The sequence below is a fragment of the Aethalodelphis obliquidens genome, unplaced genomic scaffold (genome assembly GCF_003676395.1).
Source record: "Aethalodelphis obliquidens isolate GAN/ISIS:26980383/991018 unplaced genomic scaffold, ASM367639v1 scaffold62, whole genome shotgun sequence".
Classification (NCBI taxonomy): Eukaryota; Metazoa; Chordata; class Mammalia; order Artiodactyla; family Delphinidae; genus Aethalodelphis; species Aethalodelphis obliquidens.
The window spans coordinates 11,004,266-11,022,959 of record NW_020838006.1 but is presented as its reverse complement, the minus strand read 5'-3'; the positions used below and the strand labels follow the sequence as shown (position 1 = coordinate 11,022,959).

The 18,694-nt window shown below is 49.3% G+C and overlaps 1 long non-coding RNA gene across 3 annotated transcripts in view; it reads left to right on the top strand.

Moving 5' to 3' along the window:
* Positions 1-5: 5 nt before the first annotated feature.
* Positions 6-18,694, top strand: part of LOC113610302 (uncharacterized) — a 53,356-nt gene continuing 34,667 nt past the window's right edge. For 2 of the 3 annotated variants that reach the window (XR_003429032.1, XR_003429031.1), the window contains exons 1-4: positions 6-955; positions 6,710-6,847; positions 13,189-13,781; positions 14,558-14,786. This is a non-coding gene — a long non-coding RNA (uncharacterized LOC113610302). The remainder of the gene's footprint in view (positions 956-6,709; positions 6,848-13,188; positions 13,782-14,557; positions 14,787-18,694) is intronic. The other variant, XR_003429030.1, reaches the window with a different exon arrangement.

The following is an 18,694-nucleotide window of genomic DNA, read 5'->3' as shown; positions in this document are numbered from 1 at the left end:
CAGGGGAGGATGGTTCAGGGGGTAGTGCGAGCGACCGGGAGCGGCAGATGAAGCTTCGCTCGCTCACCTCCTGTGTGGCCCGGTTCCTAACGGGCAGCAGACTGGTACTGGCCCGCTGATCTATCACACAAAATTAAACTGGAAAGAATCTTCTCTACCCCCCATTGGATTATTTGGGAGAACTGTAGACTGAAATAAAAACACACCACGTGAGAGCTGTGACTTTCAGTTTTATTTGGGGATTTACCGAGGACTATAGCCCAGGACACAGCCTCTCGGATGGCTCTGAGAAACTGTTCAGAAGGGGGGAAGGGGTGGTCAGCATATATGTGATTTTGGAGAAGGGTACCTGCAACCAAGCACACATCTCGCTAGAAGGTTACCGCTAGCCACGGGGAATAGACATCTTACTTAAAGATTTTAGCGCTTTTCCAAGTATGGGAAGACGCAAGAACTTGTGTTCATAAAATTTTCTCCTGAAAATATCTAACCGAAGGCTGTTATGCCAGTTTTCCCAGAGCCCAGAGCACCTCATTCCTGATCTCCACCCTGAACCCCTTTCAGGGTGTGTTGAAGATCAGTGACGGCAGTGGTGGATGACTCAATCCTGGTACAGCTGGATGGCGAGCGATATTCTTTGGCTGGCAGAATTGGTTTAATCCCACCTAGACCTTTCACCGAGGCACCTCCAGATCTTGAGTGGGAAAAGCCACAGCACGGAGGGAAGTGGCCTCTCCTAGCTGGCTCCGTGCAGCTGGGCCACAGCCGCCCCATCTGCCTCTCTCCCTCCTCCTGTCCTTCTAGGGCTCTGGCTTCAGCCACTAGCGTCCTAGAGGCTTTCCACCGAGAGAGACCACAAAACCAAATCACATAAGTGGAGAGCAAGGGGGGGCCAGTGCTGAAAGCCAGCATCGTGGAGAGACAGCTTTCATCCTGCTCGCTCCAGCCTTGACAGGTACTGTTCAGTCTGTGGTTTTTGCTACCAGAAGTTTCCAAAAGGCCCAGCAAGATGCATTCCTTTAGCTGACTTGCCATGTGAAATGCCCCAGGCACGTGGCCAGAGCTTGGACGATGTTCCCACTAACCCCCCTTTTCTGTCTGACCCCAGGGCCTCACCCCAGATGAGGGTGACACAGACACGGAGCTCAGAACCACACCCAGTGAGGACCTCAACCTCCCATAAAGAGAACGTTGACCTTTGCTATTTCCCATCGGTTTTGTGGACTAATCAGAGGGACCAGCGGGGGGACAAAGCTGCATTCACCAAGCTTAGCGCTCGTTTCCTCCTTAATCCTCCGAGTCACCGTTAGGAGGCAGGGAGGGGCCGGTGCTGTTACAGCCTTTTAGCCACAACAGCGGGTAATGAGCTGCCTGTGTCGTGCATGAGTCATGAGCAGAGTGAGCTCTAAGCCCTGATCTCTGGACCCTGGTGCAGCGTCTCTCCTCACCCTCAGCTGGGCACCAGCTGTAGGGGATGCCCTTCTGTCCCTTCACGTGGCTCTCGGCTTGCTGTGGGAAGGCAGGCATAATGGACACACAGATTGGCCTAGCAGGTACCTAAGCGGTGTGACCTCCAATTCAAAGATCTTCTTTCCGCCATGGGCCGAGACTGGTTACCATCTGTCCCCCTTTGGGGAGTTGGGCATCGTTCTTGGCAGCTCTGGCAGAAGCGAGCACCTGGTCCAGATGTTTGGGAAATGCTGGGCGAGTGGCAGCCTGTGCACCCCTGAAGCATTGTCTCCGGGCCTCGATCAGATGTCACCTCACTCTGTTAAAGTGTCGGCCAAGGTTAGTTCGTCAGTCCGGCTGAACCCTGTGCAGAGACCGGCACGGGTGGGTTTTACTTGGGTGGGAGGGAGTCACAGAAGCGTCCGTGGAGTGGCGGGGCCTGTCCGTATCGGAGGGAGATCTGAGGGCAGGAGGATCCATGGCTGAGGCCAGGGCTGTGGAGAGAGACAAGGGGGAAGCAGGCCCTTCACAAGTGCTAAGGACACACCGCACCTCACACTACACTTAGCTTTGGGCAAAAGGCTTATCCCCTTATTCCATTTACTACTCCTTTATCTTGCGCCAGGCTGCGAACGAAACCATCTTCACGTGATCTCACAGTTTCCAGGTGGACATCTGACACTCGGGTAAACTGCCCGTGGGTGTAGAGCCCAGAAGTGGTTGAGCTGGCCTATGAACCCCTGTCTGCCTGGAGCCTAAATGTCCCCACTTTCCAGAACATTTCTGCACATTTACCCACAGATCTGAGCAAGTTGTGGGAGGGAGGAAGGGAGAAATGAAGGGGACCAGCCCAGAGGCAGAGAGGAAACGGTGAGGTGGAGGCACGGGAAATCCTGGCCGTGTCCACGTATGCCGTCAGCACAGAACTGTAACTGGTTTAACGTCAAGGCCACAGGCGGCCTCCACAGAATGGCAAGGGCAGAATGCATGTACTTCGACAGCTGGCCTTTAAAACACACGTTCCTTCAGCAATTGGAGACCAGGTGAACATCTGGATCTTCCTAAATCAAGCCTTTGAAACAAAAATAATTTCAGGTGACAAAGTAAATATGCTTCATGCTTTGTAGCTAGAAGTCTCCAGATCTCTGAGATCCAGGCTGTTTCTGCTCACCTGGTCCCTGCCTTTAATGGATTTGCTGGAAGGAGCTCCAGAGAAGAGGGGACGTCCTGATAAAGTTTGGCCCAGGAAACGAGGAGGAGGAAGGCAGACCCAGCAGAAGCTGATGGCCACGAACCTGGCAGCACCTGCAAAGTCCCTGAGTAGTCAGCCTCATTTGACTCTTCTGTGTTCCCTGTGGGCTCCCTCGGCAAGGGGGTCATGGAAGGTTCTGGAGCCATGTCCGCTTTGGGGCGTAGGACTCACATCCCCCCTCCAAAGTTCCATGGGAAAACTTACCGTGAAAATCAAGTTGCCCACCAGTCACTGTGACAGTCACTTCCAGCTCTGCCACGTTGGCTGACCTTGAGCCGGTTACATAACTTCCCCGTGCTTCTCTTTTCTTATCTGGAAGATGAGTGTGACACTAACATAACCTACCTCCTAGGGTCATGATGGGAATACAATGTGAGAAAGTATACAAGGGGCACAGGGCGCTTTGCAAGTGCGCTGTATTACGTGTCCTGGTGAGGCTGTGGAGATCGTGTTGTGGCGGGGCGGGGGGGATTTATCGCACCGTGCTTTATGTCAGAGGTCTTAGGTGACCTCCTTCAATGCCTTCAGTGATCCCTTAGGAAAGAGGTTATTGGCAGAGTTGACAGATAAGGACTCAGAGAGGACAAATAACTCTGCCCAAGGTCATGGAGTTTAGCGGCCAGGGCTTGAACACACCTGGGCCTGGCTTCAAGCACTGTTATGTGAATCAGGCCACGCCTCCTCCCAGAAGCCCCCGCCAGGCCTGAATTTATATCCCTGACACCTGCTTAGGTTGCCTGATGCGACCACAGCCCTGGCAGTAAGAGCCAGGAGCCTGGCCACACTCCACTCGTACTCCCCAAGCCCCCGTGGGTGGGCCTTTTCTGTCACTCACAGACAGTTGGTGGCCCAGTGGGGCGTGTGGCCAGAGAAGTTACACCAAGGAAACGGAAACGTGAGTACAAAGCTAGAAGAGGAGCTGGTATCCGCGGGCCCAGTCGTGAAGGGACACATTCCAGCAGAAACACTTCTCTGTTTCCTGCCTGATCTTTGAATCGCCTCCTGGGGGAATAGGTCCCAGGCACAGTGATAGAGGAGGCAGGCGTGTGGGGACAGCACGTGGGTGACGGAGCACCTCGCCTGGCCGGTCCTCACGGCTGTGATCTCACGTAACCTTCACACCAGCCGTAGGAGCTGATGATCAGTGTGCATTTTACAGACCAGGCAGCTGAAGCCCATTGAAGTTAAACAAGGTGCTCAACGTCGAACAGCTGAGGAAGATTTAACCCTGATCTGCCTGGTCCAGTCTCCAGGTGCCCTGAGTGAGTCTCTGGGTGACCACCACCCTCAGGATACCAGTGATGCCGCTTGGGTCACAGATGATGTGTGACCTGCACCTGCCAGACCTGGGCTCCTCACCGTGGCTAGAGTCCAACATTTCGATCCAGTGGCGTAAGGAAAGAGGCAGAGCTGGGCTTCCAGGAGGAAAGGGATTGGAGTGGAAGGAGAGAAGGCGACAGAAAAGGAAGAGGAGAGAACAGAAAGAACTTAGGGAAACAAGGAATTCGAAGCCCTCCTTCTGGAGCCAACTGTGGGAGTGCAAGGTAGCTGGAAGCTACAGCAAATGACGTCTTAACTTGCTGTCTACTTGCAAAACAACAAAACAGGCCTATTTAGCAGCCGAAGAAATGACTGCCTTTCTCCTGCCTCTGGGGGCTCAGGGATGGGAAAGCTCAGGAGAGAAACACAAGCTGTGGAAGAGTTTCCCAGATGGTGGGGAGACTCGGGCTGGGGCAGAGGAGGCACCCGGTGCAGAGAGAGGTCTGATTTGATCAGACCCAGGGGGAACCTGCAAATGTTGGCTGATGTGATGAGGCCATGACACATACAGACAGGCCACAGGGCTTGGGTTCATCCTCCCCAGGCCTCCCTCCTGGGCCCTCCTCTTTGTAACCCAAGGCTGGACCCTGTCATGCACCCCCTCAGGGCTCCCATACTTGCCTCTGGCTCACGTGCTGGCTTTGACCTCGATTCGAACAATGAAAGGCTCTGGGATTGGTTTGTCCAGCTCCCGCATTGTTTTCAGACAGAGAAAGAAGGTAGGAAAGGGCCTTTTCTTGGTCCTCAGCAAGCTTGCTTTTTGTTTCTGTGTGACCTTATTTCCCCGAAGGGTTTGAAAGCCTCACGGGGCTCTTTTGAGGGTGGGTCAGGCCCTGGAAGGACCTCACTGCCACCTCTTTGTGCCAGATGGAGACCAGAAAGAGTCAGCCTGAGAGCGAGGTCAGTGTGAGGCTGTGTGGGTGGCGGCATTGCTGGTCACTGGTCACGCCCACAGGCTGAACTTTGGGCAGATTTGCTTTTTGCTGGGCGGGAGTCAGGCTTGTCAAAATAAATGTTCCACAGCTGGGAGCACTTAGGTCAGACCAAGGTGGAGCTTCCAGGGAGGGTGGCCCGAGTCTGGCCAAAGCTGATGGGCAGAGCAAGCCCCAAATCCAAGGAGATTCTCCTAAGTCTGCCCAGAACAGAAGGAAAAACAACTCAAGAGATCGAGGAGTAAAGGAAGGCAAGAGTGAGTGGTACAAAGGGATGGGAAGGAAGTTCTGGTTCTGTTGCCCCAGGGGGAGGCAGGAGGGAGTGTTTAAGGAAGTTGCAAATAGATCCCATCACTGCCCCTTCATCTGTACCGGTGGCTGCCTATCAGAATCACGGGGCAGCTTTGGAAAACTACAGATTCCCAGGCTCTGCCCTCTGCCACCCCGGATTTGGCACTGGTACACTGCACAGTCTCCCCAGGCGATCCTAACATGAAGCCAGAATTGAAAATGGCCAGGTGCAGGTCAAGGCTCCTGAAACTTCCATTGCATACTGATCAACCAAGGTCTCATCAAAGTGCAGATTCTGACTTAGCAGATGTGTGAGAAGACCTGGGAATCTGCATTTCCACCAAGCTCCAAGGTGATGCTGCTGCTGCTGCTGCTGGTGTGGGGACCACTCTGAGAAGCTCGACTGTAAGCTAGACATCTGGGACAAAACCCAAGGAGCCCCAACACCAGAGGTGGACACACAGGCTGGGAGAGGCCACGTAGCTCAGGAAGGGGCCAGCCACCAGCTTCTTGACGGGGAAGGGCAGCACAGCCGGACCTCACACACAGTAGCTTATTTTTTGCTGCTGAAAGGCTCCAGGTTTCCGAGCAGAGTATTGAGATGAAGGAAGAACTTCTCTGGGAATGCTGAGCCACAAGTGGTCCCTTTATGGCTCAGAAAAGTCCTTTGGACACTCACGCAGAGACAGAGGGGATGAGATTCAAACACCCAAGTTGTTCCCTTGTGGACCCCTCCCATCTGCTTCAACCAGGACCAGGGATAGAGCAGGGGAGGGAGGGAGGCAGGGCCTTCAGCCCAGAATGCTCTGGGAAGGGACACTGTGGAGCCTAAGTGTGGCGAGTCCTCCCTGTGAAATAAGGAAGGTTGAAGACCCGGATACAGAGTCAGTCACTGTCAAAGGTCATGACTCTAGAACAGGCCAATTCTCCAGGGAGCCTCAAACCCTGGCAGCTCTGGGGCCCTGCCCATCCTACTGCTCCCAATTGGCCAGTCTCTCTCTCCTGGGTGCCTGGGGCATATGCTGAGGATGGTTGGCAGACACCCCAGCTGACAAGTCTGGCCACATCCTAGGAGCTGGCCAAGGCTCGGACGGGGCCCTCACGGCCGTAGTCTCAGCAAATTGGGGAGCAAGTGGCTTCACTCCCCCAACGTGGGGCTCAGCAACCCCACCCTCCCTGCGGGTCCCCCATCCAAGCATCTTTGGCCATGTTGGGAGGACTGTGTTGGTCCTGGTATTTTTCCTGTTTGTCCTCAGGTAGAGGTGATAAAAATGCCCCTAAGAAACTTCCTGTGAACAAAGTTATATTCTAAGGCTTTGGGAAGAAAGAAAAGGGGTAAAGAGGAAAGAAAGAGAGATACAGGAAAACGAAAAAGGGCTGGAGCTTTGTAACAGGCATGCCATCTGTTTGCAATAGGAATGTCAATAACAGAGCTCTTCTGAATAGCTGTGTGTTGTTATTCTAGCTAAAATTAATCACCTGGGTGACGAAAGTGATGCAGACGAACAGCAGCCCGCCGAGCAAACCTGGGAGCTCAGAATCCATCAGGCTGGGAGGACTGAGTTGGTACACGTGAAACCCTGAGAACCGGCCCCGGCCCACTGTGAGTAAACATACCCTCTCAGTGTACAGCTCGGAGATGAAACAGGCTCCTCCTGGTTTTCTTCTCTTCCATCACCTGTCTCTGTGGTCACAGCCTATCCTGCCCTTCCTGGGTGGGCAGGGGCCATGTCTCTGAGCCCTGGTCCTCCTCGCCTTCCACCCTGAGCTGAGTTCACTCTCCTTGCCCCCAGCCACCTTCGCCAAGCCAGGAGAGCCCCCAGCCTGCTGTCCCCCTGCCCCAGGATCCAGACGTGGACGCTGCTCTGCCCTCTGACTGTGACCTGTGACTCAGTGTTATGTGACCTGTGTCTCAGTGTCCTCCTCTGTAAATGGAGGTGAAGCACCACCTTGCAAGGGTGATCTGAGGTGTAGTGTCAGGCACCTGAGTGTTATAGAATCCTCTGCTACTTTTATTAATAATATTGTTATCGTCATGGAAGTTTTCTTAGCTTCTCCAGGGACCAGCTTCTCACCGTTGCTGCCTACATGGCTGACGTGGTCTAGCACGTATTCATTCATCAAATTCCTCAAATATTTACCGAGTGCTGACTGTGTGCTACACCCTTGGGACATAACGATGTTAGAGATGTCCAGGGGTCCTTTTTTATTGAAGTATAGTTGATTTACAATGTTGTATTGGTTTCAGGTATATAGTGACTCCGTAGTTTTACAGATTATACTCCATTAAAAGTTACGACAAGATAATGGCTATAATTCCCATCAATATATCCTTGATGCTTATCATTTATACATAGTAGTTTGTATCTGTTAATCCCATACCCCTAATTTGCCCCACCCCCTCCCCTGTCCAGTGGTTTCTTTAATCCATTTCTTTGGGATCCTATTGTCTCCACTTGGTGGTATTGATGCTAGAGTACCATCTACCGCTTTGGGGGCACTTACCCTGTAATTAATATGCACATTTCCTCAGTTAGATCCTTACACAACCCTGGACGCTAAACTCTGCTCCCTTCATTTTCAGCTAAGGACATTGCGGCACAGGGAGGTCAGGTAACCTGCCCACACTCCCACAGTGAGGGCGGCGGCACTGGGCTTTGAACAGAGGCCTGTTTTTACCCTAAGCTCTCCACCATGCTCTGGGAGGCTTTGCTTTGTGGAGCCCACCTCCCTGTTCTGGGGGGCCGCCTTCCCTGGGCACAGTGAGACCCTCCCTCAGTTCTTTCCCCGAGAAACTGAAAATCCTTCTGCAGCTTTTAGTCTCAGCCACCAGAAAAACGTCCTGCCACTGGGAGTATCGGCAGTCAGCTCTTTCCGTGGGGCCGTGTGCACTCAGATTTTCTTTGGAGGTGCTGCGTGGAAAATATTAGCCTGTGAACTAAACAACTGTTCAGAGATGCCATTCAAAGAGGCATAAGCATTCCAGGAATTGTTGAGTGTGAAAATGGCACACAAGGGTCCAGGTTCCAGGCACAGACTTGGGGACAAAGCAAAGGCCATGTGTATCCTTGAGCCCATAGATAGCTGTTCTGGGAGCGGGTCATCTGGGAGAATCTCATGACAAATGAAGCCAGAAGATGTTCCTTTTCTGATTTGAGATCCGCTCGGGCGCAGAGGGAGAGCATGGGCGGCTGGCCTGGGACCCACCATGTCAGCTGTACCAACCAGGAGAGGCCCCTGCTCACCCTTGAAAATGCACTTGCCTTCATCACGTACAGAAGGCCCAGACCTACCATCCCTTCCCATTGCTTCTCTTCAGCCCACTGGCCCACACACAATGAGCTGAAGTTCTAGCATGCCCTGCACAGTGCAAGGGCCTGTGGGGGACACAGGAGGTCCAGTGTGGGAGCCCACAGCCTACAAGGGAAACTGGTTCTTTTGTCCATTCTTTTTGTCCTTTGCATCCTGGACTTGCAGAATTTTGCAAACTGTAACCACAGTGTTAAAAACATGCCTGCCTTTTAACCCAGCGATTCCAATGTCAGGAATTTAGCTTTAGGAATCAAGCACGTGAACCAATTTAGCTACAAGAAGGTTCAGACCATTTTTATTTTAATTATTTATTTGTTTTTAATAGTAGCCAAGGATTGGAAACAAGCCAGATGACCGACAATAGGAGGTTGGTTACCAAAAGATGGGTATACCACACAGTGGAGTGATATTTGGCCGTTAAAATGGTTTTGTAAAAGTATGTTTACTGAGGGCTTCCCTGGTGGCGCAGTGGTTGAGAGTCCGCCTGCCGATGCAGGGGACACGGGTTTGTGCCCCGGTCTGGGAAGATCCCACATGCCGCGGAGCGGCTGGGCTCGTGAGCCATGGCCGCTGAGCCTGTGCGTCCGGAGCCTGTGCTCCGCAACGGGAGAGTCCACAGCAGTGACAGGCCCGCACAAACAAAAAAAAAAAAAAAAAAAAAAGTATATTTACTGAAAGCAGAGTCCAGATATATTATCAAGTGAAAGGAGCAGTTGTAAAATATGCTATGATCATACAGCATGATCCTGTTTGTGTGTGTGTGTGTGTGTGTGTGTGTGTGTATGCGCGCGCGCGCATACTCCTCTCTCTGCACAGCAGTGTCTACACATGCCATGATGTTTGGTGTTTCATCATCCTGACAAGAACTGTGCAGGGCCCCCTTGCTCACCACTGGAAGAGTGAATCCCCACTTCCAAGGGGTCTAAAGGGGCCTTTTGTCTTTCAGAAGGTGTGTTGGTGGGGGACTGGGGGTGGGGATAGCTTATCTCCCCAAGACGCTTCCATCCAAGTGGAGGCAGCGCCCCTGGTATGACACCCCTGCACTCTCTCCATCCCTCCAGCTACCCCATCCTTGTCACCCTCCCTGGAGGGAGGGGCTTAATCAGATTGTGAGTTTGGAAGGAGAAGCTGGGTGGGAATCGCCCAGACCCTCTTGGGTCTGCTCTCCCATGTGGTAAATCTCACAGGACAGGCCTCTTGGTGATGATGCGGTGAGTGAGATGCCTTATTCTGGGATTCAGGATTTGGAAGGACATGTAGCCAGTACACACCTCTCCAACATCAGTTTTCTCTGTATCAGTGACCTTCTAGTCTCCATCTGCCTTACTGTACCTTTGTTTATTTCTCAATTGGATCAGGACTCAAGTGAGGAAGTAAGAAAGGGAGTGCTATTCGCTGGGCCCCCTCAAACACCTCAACATTCTGGGCCCCTTTTTCAAAACAAGCAATACTATACTGCAAGAAAGGGAGTGAAAGCAACTCCCCCATCTCACATTTCAGTTCCATCTTCAAATACATCAAGACGCCCTCTCACCTCACCACCTCCCTTATCCTGCTGGTCCAGATAACTAGCATCTCTCTCTTGGATTATCGCAATAGCCTCATCACAGGTCCCTTGCTCCTACCTTTGCCCGCCTGTAGTTTATCCTCAATGTTCAGTCAGACTGTGTAACTGCTCTGCTCGAATCTCCTAGTAGTGTCCCATCACTAATCAGAGGACAGCCCGATCCTTTCGCTGGCCCTCAAGGCCCTGCACGTTCAGGCTCCGTGACCTCCCTATCTCATCTTCTACACCCCATCTACGCCGACACTCTCTTCCAGTCACACTGACCTCCCTGTTGTTCCCAGCATATGCCTGGCACACTCTTGCCCCAGGGCTTTTGCACGTGCTGTTCCCTCTGCTGGAACACACTTCCCTATGGTCTCCAGATGGCTCAGTTCTTTGTCTCCTTCAGGCTGTTGCTTTCAGACTTTCCCTGATCACCCTGTTTAAAATTTCAGCCTGCCTGACACTCCCGAAGCCCTTTCCCTGCTGTGATATTTCCATGGCGTTTATCCCCAGCTGTCCTACTATTTTTCTTGTTTGTTTATCGTCTGTCTCCCCCGATTAGAATGTCAGCTGGACAAGGGCAGAGACGTTTGTTCTCTCACTGCTGTTTCCCCCACACCTGGAAGAGTGTCTGGCACATCATAAGCGTTCAATTAATATCTGTTGAATGAGTGAATGGATCTAAAAGGTGGGTGACTGACATAGTTTTAATTTATGGGAAAAATAAAAGAAGTCTGATCTACTGTGCACCAAAATGTCATGGAGAAATTCACAGCAAGTACACACAGACACAAAATGAGGCTTCATCAACATTAAAACATTATAGTGGTTTTCTCTGGGTGGGGGGCTGCAGGTAAGTCTCTCTCTCTATCATCCTCTCTCTCCAACCACTACTTCTAATAATCTACAGTAAATATATTGTTTGTGGAATGAAGTAGAAGAAGAGGATTAGTTGTTGTTGTTGTTTTTAAGTAGTGCTTGCTGTAAATGATAAGGGGCTCAGAGACAAAGATTGTGTGTAGGCATGTGGGCATTTCTTTGTCCCTCAAATAGAGACTTTCCATAGCCTTAGATGCTCCACCTCTTGCAGGATGGCTAGTTCTCTACTCATCAGGTGCTCTTTTTCTCCCCCCAACTTACTATTTATTTAAATTTTTTTATTTAAATTTTTTTTAAAAAAATTTTTTGGCTGCATTGGGTCTTCGTTGCTGCATACGGGCTTTCTCTCTAGTTGTGGCAAGCGGGGGCTACTCTTTGTTATGGTGTGTGGGCTTCTCATTGCGGTGGCCTCTCTTGCTGCGGAGCACAGGCTCTAGGCATGCGGGCTTCAGTAATTGCGGTGCGTGAGCTCAGTGGTTGTGGCTCATGGGCTCTAGAGCACAGGCTCAGTAGTTGTGGCGCATGGGCTCAGTTGCTCCGCAGCATGTGGGATCTTCCCGGATCAGAGATCGAACCCGTGTCCCCTGCGTTGGCAGGCGGATTCTTAACCACTGCACCACCAGGAAGTCCCTCATCAGGTGTTCTTTATGTGCACCAACTACATAGCCTCTGGCTGTACATGAGAAAGAGGCCCCAGAGTGTTTGGACTAGTGCAGTAGTCAAGCTGCTGTCACCAAGAAAGGAAGATACATAAACACTCGGACAGCCAATGGATGCCTTGCTTGGCATTCATGAGTAAACAATCATAAATTTCACTGGGCTCTGTGACTGACAAAGCATTTTCATATACATCGTGTTACTTGGATCTTTCCAGTAGCTTTGTATGTTACCTGTCATTTCCTTCCCCAAGGAGGCTTAGAGAGTTTAAGTATTTTGTCCAAGATACCACAGCTGGTTTCTCCCACAAGCAGCCAGGAAGTAACAAACAGGAGTATGGTCTGTGGATTTTCCTAAAAGGAGTAGCGTTTGGGATGAGCCGATTATAGCTAAACCCCTGGATTTCTCAGAGGAAACTGAGATGGAGAAGCACAGTAGGATATGTCTAGGAAAGCAGAGGCAACAACCCTGTTATCCTAGCAGTATGGGAGTGCCTCTTGGGCAGGGGAACTACCTTTGTTTGGAAAAAAGACCTTAATAAAGACTTGGGGTAGAATGTGAGGTCTTGAAGTTGAAGCCACTCTGCCGTACCAAAAAAAAAAAAAAATGTGGGAGGCATTTCTTTAACTACTAGGAGAGTCTGGGAGAGAATAAAGGAAAGAAGAAGGAGCAGGGGAAAGGGCAAGATGGGGAGAGGTGGGAGAGAGCAGGGAAGTGTCAGTGTGCGGTGGCCAGAGGCCACTTGAGGATCAGAGATGCTCTCTTGTTGGATTTTGAACTTGTGTTTCTGTGACAGAAGTCTGTTCTCATTCTCCCCTTCTAGTCCTTTCACTACTGAAATAGTTGGCAAATTCTGCTCAGCTCACAGATATTTTGTGTGAGAGAGAATCCTGATACACTTGACAAGAGTTGTGGCATGTAACAGCACAAAATAAGGACCACAGACATATAAGCAAACGTCAGGGCAGGGCATGGGAAGACAGAAGAAGCCATGAGCACGTGAGCCCCCTTAGGATGTGCAGAAATCTTGGGGGGTGGCTCTAGGTTTCTAAAGGTCATGAATCTGATGGCTCAAGCCAGCTTTACCTGGATCTCCACCAGGTGGGGGGAGGTAGCTAATAATCTGGGTTACATTCAAAAGGAAAATATTAGGGTTACATTTAGTGGAAATTTATTTTTTCCTCTAATCAGGTTCCCTTGCTTGAGTCAAAAAGCAAGAATAAATAAGTGGAAAGGACAACAAACTTTTCCTGCCCCATTTCCTGCCTTTCTTGGGAACAAGGCTTAATGGACCATTTTTCTTTTACTAGACAGTGTCACGTGATTAGTCATACAGAAGGTTTATTTACCAGGGCAGATTTTCGGATTCCAAAGAACTTGAAAAATGCTGCACAAATAAGTAGCATTTGGGTTTATCCATCACTCCCCTGTGAGTTTGGTCAACATGGGTCAGTCTCCCTGTTTGCCCGTTTGTTCCCGTAAATTGGCCACTGCCAGCACTGGACATAAGCTGGTATTTTCCACTGTAAACCTTTTCTTCCTCCTAGGATTGGGCTCAGGCATGAGACTACGCACAGCTCTGACCATATCAGAAGGAACACAAGGTCCAGCCTTTTATATGGAGCATTCCCAGGAGGCAAACCCAGAGGCATTCTCCCCTCTCCTTTCTCATTTCACCCGTCCTTGTTGTCACTCCTCTCCAAGGAGCCTGCAAGAAGGGCCTGTGCCCAGAACAGTCAGGATTTCTACTTCAAGACGTGCCCTGGGACCATAGTAGGGACATGGCTTTACACCTTTCCAAATGCGGTCACAGCCATCATCTGACGCCACCCTACAACTGGGATAAGAAACCACTTTCTCCAAGTCTCGTTCCCCATCCTGTAGGGCAGGATCCTGAGGCATCGCAGGGTGGGATGCTTGGAGATGAAGACACTGGGGAAGGCGACCTGCCACGTTGGCCAATGACACCTGCTTTACTTCCACCATAATCGACGCATCAGAAGAGCAGCCTCAGGCAGGTGCCCAGAACTGGGGGAATTTCTCTCAAAGAGGATCACCCTCTGACCAACCAATATAATATCTATCTATCTCCACTCTTCTTCGAAACTGCATTTCTCAGCACAAACCCACAAACTGGCAGGTGAGTTTGACCATCTGTCTCTAGGGATCTAGATTCCCATTCATCAGTCCCCCAAAGCCTCATTCAATTATTTCAATCTTAAAAAGCATTTGAATGTCCATCCATGCATTAATTCATTCGGCATTGAATTGCCTGATATTATGAGGCACGTGGTGGAGCCGGTGGGCTGGGGACTGAGGAGAAGGCTGTGCTGCCCACCGGAGGCTTAGGGGCTTGTAGAGGGTGGAGGACATTGAACAAGCCTGTGGGGGCGGGGACACGGGAGGAGCTCTGACAGCTGTAGGAGCGGATCTGCGTGTGTGAGCGAGGGGTTTCTGGAGGGCAGGGTGTCCTCCCTGCTGTGTGCCCCTCCTCCCTCTGTCCCTCTCTGCTTCTCTCTGTGCCCATCTCCCTTCTTGTTCCCTTTTCCCTTCCTCCTCTGTCACCCAGTGACCATTTGTCCCCTTGCTCCAATCTCCCCACTTCACACAAAAAATGTTGTCCCTCCTCTGATTCTCTTTTCTCAGCCTGCCCCCATCTTTCCCACACATCAGCCAGTCCCTCCAAACCAATAGAAATTCTCCCCAATCAGAGGCAAGGAGGAAGCATCCATCCCAAAAAGGCAAGGAACAGAACCAGCGTGGAGAACCAGAATCATGTCAGACATTTCCCAGGGGAGAGGAGAAGGCCATAGATGATGACAAAAATGTTGCTCGCTGCCATGACAACCGCAGCCATTCAGCCACAGTACCGAGGGATTGGAGGCAACAAAATCAATTGCATGTTTATTTCCCCAGCATGACCAGTATCCCTAAGGAAGAGGAAGCCAAGAAGGAGATGCCTTCAGTCCTCTGCCTGTCACCTGCCAGAGAACCAAGATGCTTGGTGGATGGCCTTCCTTTCTCCAAACTGCCATCAGTTGTGACATCACTGTCAGCTGTGCCCGGTGTCTAACTTTTCATCTGTATCAATCAGCATTGAGAGTCCGCCAGGTGCCCAGGTGGAGAGGCTCGGCCCCAGGCTAGTGTGAGTAGCCCCTGTCTCGAGGCACAGACAGAGCCACAGCCAGCATCGGTGGGGTGGCCACAGGCCAGAGGGCTCAGTGCCAAAAAGTTACCCAGATTATGTTTGCGGACGGGAAGGTGGGAGGTGGAGCCTCACATAACAAAACAGGAAGCAGCATCATTATTAAGAATAAAGCCTAAACTCAACAATGGGAAACAGAATAATCAATAGAACCCCTTTCCCGGCTGCAGCCCACATCACACAGCTGAAGATTTAAAGGGCCAGTTAAGAAAAGGCCATGAGGGGATCATTTAGCATTTCTGTCCCAGGTCATTTATGAACGTGGACACGAATGTCCTCAAGCTGCGTTGTGAGCCAAGCCGGCCGCAGAGTCAGAGGCAGGCTGTTTCTGAGGGAGTGGTGACGCCCTCTCCAGAGAAGCTGTCACCTGCTCTGAGGCTGTCGGCAGGTCCAGCAGTACATGAGGGCCCTGGATATCTGATCTCTAATTGCTTCTGCACTGTTAGGATGACAGAGGCGGCTGAAGGGTGACTGGGCATTCTCCCCACACCGTATTCCTCCCCACCTCCCCAGCCATCATGCGGCTTTCAAGGGTCTCTGTGCTAACATAATATTGCCAAGTGCCAGGCATCTCAAATTGTGTGAGATGTTAGCAGAAGTATAAAAATATTGACTGCCATAAGGAAGCTCCTTTAAGAGAATCCATCTGTGCTGGGCATTGGGGAAGGGGAAAGGAGGCAGTGGAGATAGATCGCACTGCCGCTGCCCATTCTATTAAATATGACGCCTGATTCAGAGCCACACAGGCATTTGTGAATCCCATTCCTCTGTTGGCTAAATGTAGCTCGATTTGTATGTGGATCAAAGAAAAGCTACTTATCCCTACTGGATATCTCCTTCTAACTCACTGGCATTGTTCAGCAGGGAAAGGTGAAACAAAGGCTGAATTTATTCACAGACAGGAGCTTCAAAGCCCCAACATCAAGGAAATAGCTCAAAACTTCAAAAAAACAGCTCTGACCTAAGTTCTCCAACATTTTATATTTTCAAAAATCACAAGAAACAGATGAGCTATCCAAAAAGAGCAAATTTCACTTCAATTTCCATTTAAATGCCTCAAAGCAAAAAAAAATCCAAGAGTTCTGTCTCTTTTTGCACTGCTGTCAGCCAGGCTGGGAGCCCCTCATATTCTTTTCTCTTATTTTTCCACCTTGTGGTGAAGGTCTACTTTCCAAACTGGTGAGAGCTGAGGTTAATCAATATGACAGTTGCTCAACGCTTCAGCATAAGAAAAGTTGAACATTTACATCCAAACACCTCAGATTTACCACACCACCACATGGATCCAAAAACAAACAAAACAAAACAAAAACTGGCTTTAAAACAAATGCCATTAGAAAACAGTTTCTTTAAGAGTTATACATACACCTATCATACGTTCTATCCCTAATTACTTATCCAAGAAAAAAGAAGGCACGTGTCTATATAAAGACTTTTACATAAATGTTCATAAGAGCTTTATTTGTAATAGCTAAAATTGAAACAATCAAAATGTCCATCAATAATGAATAAGTAAATATGGTATAAACAAAATAACCAAACAGATTGTGGTATATCCATACAATGGAATACTACTCAGCAATGAAAAAGGGAGAAACTAGTGATACAACCAACAAGGTGCATGAATCAAAATAATTATGCTGATTGAAAGGAGCCAGACAAAAAGGAACTTATATAAAACTTGAGAACATGCAAACTAATCTGTCATGACTAAAAGCAGATCAGTGGTTGTCTGGGAGGAAGGGTCCAGGGAACCAGAAGGACAGATTGCAAAAGGGGCATGAAGAAACTTTTGGAGTGATGGATATGTCCATTGTCTTGACTGTGGTGATAGTTCCATGTGTATACATCAAGACTTGTCCATTTTATACTTTAAATGTATATATATATATATATATATATATATATATATATAATGCTTCAATAAAGCTGTTTACAAAGTCAAAGAAAACATATGCCATGATGCAGTAACAGGGACTAGATATATACCCCTCCTTAAACAACTAGAAAACCAGAAAAAATATATGAGACAACAATTTCAACATTGGACAACAGTCAAGGTGAAAGAAAATAAGCAAGATGGGTCTTGCGGTGGCACCAGCTCACTGTCTAGAGAGAACCCAGATGGTGGGCTTGCGGACTTGAGGAGACAGAGTTCAGAGTTGTGGGAGACCAAGGAAGTTCACGTTTTCAGGGCAGAATGCCAGAGTGAAGGGAGTTCTACACACAGAGAAAAACTCCAGACATTGTCAGGTTAGAAACCTTGTCTTTGATATCTGATCATCACCTGCATGTGAAAAAGTTCCTTGAGGCAGAAAAAAGAGCCCCATAAAAGGAGCAGCTGGAACAATTCCTGGAGTTCTTACAGGGCTAGAAAACGTTGGTGCAGACCCTGTAACACATGGGTTGTGTTCCAGAAGGGTATTGCCTTAATCATAGGGCTAAATTAGTCCTAGACTAAAGCGTAACAAAGATAGCATAGCATAAGAAAGTTTAAAAGCAAGCCCTGAAAAGATTAAACTGTTTCCAAGTAACTGTGTGCCAGGGCAAAGTCCAACACTCTCTCAAGGAATAAAACAAAATCTGATACCTAATACTGTTACCTAGCATCGAATAGAAAATTACCAGGCGTGCAAAACAGCAGGAAAATATGACTTATAACTGGGAGTAAAATAAAACAGAAATATGCCCAGAAATGGCAGAGATGATGGAACTAGCAGGCAAGGATATTAAAATTGCTGTGATAAATCTTATAAATATATTCAAGGATGTTAAAGGAAAACACAAACTCAATTATGAGAGAAATAGAAGACATAAAAAAAAACCCCAAATGGAACATCTGGAGGTGGAAAATACAATAGCTGAAAAACAAATAAATTGTGAACAAAAATCATCTCATTGTTAGTGGAACTCACTTTCAGGCTGTCAAGTGATAACTGAATCATCACTTCCTTGGAGATGCCTCCCTGGCTGAAACGAACTCAGTATTCTGTGTTCACACAGTGCTTCAACCTCCTCTTCAAAGTACTTGCCATGGTTGTAATATTTCCATTATTTGTGAGGCTACCCAATGTCTGTCTTCCCTACGCTGTAAGGTTCATGAGAGCAGAAGCATGTCTTTGCTTACCTGTTCACCAGTGCCCAGAACAGTGCCAGACTTCAAGAAAGCACTCAATAAATATATTGTGAATGAATGAATGAACTGCTGTCATCAGCTTTGCACTGGATTCATTCAGCAGCTCTTATTTAAAGCATCACCTCTGACTGCCTTGATCAGTGTAGTGACCCAGGTTGACCACGGGCTGCGATTCTCACACGGCTTCGTAAAATGGGCTTCCTGCAGGCACTGTTTAGTGTGAACAGATGATTCACTGAGTGACCTGGGGTGAGTTACTTAATGTTGCTGACCTTTGTTTTCCTCAGCTATTGAATGAGGATGTTGAAACAGATGATCTCTAAGAACTCTCTCAGCTCTGATGTTCCAGGATGCTGTTACGGTCCAGTCTCCAAAAACGCTCTTCCTCCCTACAGGGTCCTCACCTACTAGTCCCCGTGCCCTTGAATATGCTCTCCCTGCCTTATATCAGGACTCCCTGTGTGATCAGTAGCGTAGGTTGCAGAGAACAGTGTGTGACTTCTGAAGCAAAGTCATAAAGGGCATTGTGGCTTCTGCTTTGGTCTCTTGGATCACCAGTCACCATGTCATGAGAACACTCGAGTAGCGCCTCAGGAGAGGTCCTCGTGGAGAGGAACTAAGGCCTCCTGCCAGCAACCGTGTGAACAAACCACCTTGGAGTCAGATCCCCCAGCTCCAGTCAGACCTTCATCTGACTGCAGCCCAGCCAACA